Source organism: Gadus chalcogrammus, chromosome 11, assembly GCF_026213295.1.
Source record: "Gadus chalcogrammus isolate NIFS_2021 chromosome 11, NIFS_Gcha_1.0, whole genome shotgun sequence".
Lineage (NCBI taxonomy): Eukaryota > Metazoa > Chordata > Actinopteri > Gadiformes > Gadidae > Gadus > Gadus chalcogrammus.
This window is the reverse complement of record NC_079422.1, coordinates 23,821,341-23,824,533: the sequence shown is the minus strand read 5'-3', so window position 1 is coordinate 23,824,533 and position 3,193 is coordinate 23,821,341. Positions and strand designations below refer to the sequence as shown.

Genomic DNA, 3,193 nt, shown 5'->3' with positions numbered 1-3,193 from the left:
GAATTAAAATAATAATAAAAAGGATATAAACAGACTATAGGGTCACTAAGCCCCCCTCGCTTGCGTATTAAAGGAGCGCAGATCGCACAGTGCAGCCTTCAAACTAACGCTAAACCAAACTGCATTTTCCAAAGCTCCGTTTTCTCAATGCTGTCCCTCTTCCATGATGATGAATCCTCCACTAATCCACCATAAGATGTTCGTCAGGCTTCGCGTCAGTGGCCGGATGCAGCAACTTATTCACAAAGTTTGGCTTTCTCCGCAGCGATAGTCAACTTGTGGCACCGAATATGTCCCCTGAAGTGCTGGAGCATGGAATCCGATCCTCCAAAACACCCCGAAGGAACAAATCAAGTCAAGTAGAGTGACGGGTTCTGTCGAGAAGGACGCTCCAGATGTACCTCCAGATATCCTGGTGCAAAAGAAGCGACGGTTTAGGGGATCAGACCCCGAGAAGAGACGCTTTTACGCACGACGCCGGCCCCACAAAGTTACAGTTTTCTGGACACGAGAGACTTTTTCCCCCCTACAAAAAAGTTGGGCAACGTTTTTAGTATGTTCCTTTTTATGTCAGAGCAGAAAACTATAAACATCTGGATCAGACCTGTGTCCGTTTTCGCAAAATTATTAAAAAGAAAAAGAAATGGGTAAGTTGTCAGCTGCACGAAACGGCTCTTTCCCTCCACATTGCTGCCTGGGAATGTGCCCCAAACAAGTTGGTTGTTCAAGTGGAAGAAAAGCGCAGCTTGTCCTTAGAGGAGGAGTTTGCGCTGAAAACCGACACTTGATTCACCAGCATGTAGATAAGCTATTCTTAACCCTGCAGCGTCCGTACTGGCCAACACACACACAAACACACAAACACACACCCACACACACACATCGCATTAACCTTACTGAAATCATTTGACTTATTCATCCGCAAATTATACATTATGAGACGTTTGGTCGTTAGGGATAAAAAAAACATTTTAATAACCAGAATGAGCTATTATGTCATCGTATTTATTATGCAAATGAGTTATGCATTCACATTGACATCACACATGATTTCAGTGAACTGAACAATTGAATATTCCCTTAAAAGCAGAGCTGTGGCCACGCGTTATAGTGTCTGGGTAACCAAGTTACTATCAACCAGGTGATAATGACGGAGCCAGGGCGGGAGGAGACGCGTGATTATACACCGCCATGTAAATTGGCATGTGGCAACGACGTGGGCCCCCCGAAAAAGAAACAATGCATTGGAAAAGCCACACAGCCACACAGCAATTAGGATAAGAGTGGTGCTGCGCTACTATTTAGGATAGACACACTCAGGAGAGCCTCTCATTATAGCAGATCAGGACTCCAGGCCTCCCACTTTGACAGCCTGGCTCTGTCTCATGGTCCTCTGGCTGACTGCTGCACGTCATCGCTGAACACAAAGTCACCCAATTCCGCAGAAAAAACCCGTCCAAAACGACCAGGAGTATGGCTTACTTGTCTTATAAAAGATCATGTGCAGCCAACCTTATTAGTGGAATCGTGTAGCATATCAATGCACTTTAAAGGATGTTAAGTGTAATCCATTGTAAGTAGCGCATACTAACTTGAGTTAAGCCTAACCTATTTCTGAAATAAAATGCGCCATCGCTCAGAGTTGGTTTCTCGTAAAGTTCGGCTCTTTCTCATATTAACTCTCAGGCTCCTAACTTTTCTATAAAACTACCACCGACTTCCAATGGTACTTTTTTTTCTGATGCAATATGACAGGCTCTCCCCTTTCTGAACAGAGAAATAAAATAAAATAAAAAAATATTCATTGATGTTGTCGACTGTGTGTCAGCAAGCTGAGGTTTGATTGACGGCTCTGCAGTGTCTCCACGGGCCTCATTAAAACCACTCCTCCTGGGTGTTTGTGCATGTGTGTGTGTGTGTGTGTGTGTGTGTGTGTGTGTGTGTGTGTGTGTGTGTGTGTGTGTGTGTGTGTGTGTGTGTGTGTGTGTGTGTGTGTGTGTGTGTGTGTGTGTGTGCGTGCGTGTGTGAGGGCGTGTTCGTGTGTATGTGTGTGTACTTGTAGGAGTGAGTGTGTGTTGTTAGTGTGTGTCTGTCTGTGTGTGTGTGTGTGGAGGGGGGTTCTCTGTGCCTGTGTGTATTTGTGCTGGGATGTATCGTCCTATGTTTGATTGTCATAACAGTATTCTGTTTAAACAAATGCATAGTTGCATATTGTATAACTATAATTTTGAAGACTGTGGTAATCGCCAGTAGGTATCGAGTGCACGCAAACATACATGTTTGCACGCACACACACAACCACACACACACGCACACAACCACACACACACACACACACACACACACACACACACACACACACACAAACACACACACACACACACACACACACACACACACACACACACACACACACACACACACACACACACACACACACAAAAACACACACGCACACTTTCACCCACATTTTAGTCAATTCTCGCCCCAGGGCTACATATGATTGTTTTCCTAAGGAGCGTGCAGGCAATTTAATAAAATAGGTATTCTAAATGATGCTTACACAAGCTCTTCCTACCAGTCATCCAAATCCACAAGGCTATATCCTTACTTCACCTCCCCACTAGCAAAGCAACACGAAGAAGGAAAAGTGTAAGAAATGCTATAAAAATATACATAAGTATTCTTCTGTCAAGTAAGCCAATTTAAAAGACAAGGGTATCTACAAGTGATTAACAAAAAAACTAAATCAGTCGACATTAACTCATGCGTAAATTATGTTTATCATGATGAGGGCACACATCGAAACAGAATACTGCATCTCTGCGCCGGTACACCTCACTGGCTGATGCCTCTCACGCATACATAAGTTTCAGCAGTGTACTATTAAGAGTCCTTGGCATGAATAAAGCCCAGGGCAGCCCGCAGTAACATTGTAGCAGCACACTGAGACGTGGCACCTATGTGGGAAATGAAAGCCAAAAAAAGGTATTGGCACGATATTGTACAGCATTCAGGCCAAACTCAGACTGATAACTTATTTTTAAATCGTATTTATAATGATAGTATTAATAATAAACATTATAATAAAAATATTCAAACGATTATTAATAATTATAATAATAATAATAACGAGGCTCCACTCTTCAAAGAGGAAAAAAAAAAGGAAAGTACTTATTTACACCCAAATATG

General features: G+C 42.8%; 1 protein-coding gene across 1 annotated transcript in view; it reads right to left on the bottom strand.

Annotated features, from left to right (window-relative positions):
* tcf7l1b (transcription factor 7 like 1b) overlaps nucleotides 1–716 on the bottom strand; it is a 24,411-nt gene extending 23,695 nt beyond the window's left edge. The window contains exon 1 of the mRNA XM_056602732.1: nucleotides 1–716. This exon is cut by the window's left edge and continues 194 nt beyond it. The gene's annotated coding sequence lies outside the window, so the exon portion shown is untranslated.
* Nucleotides 717–3,193: the final 2,477 nt, after the last annotated feature.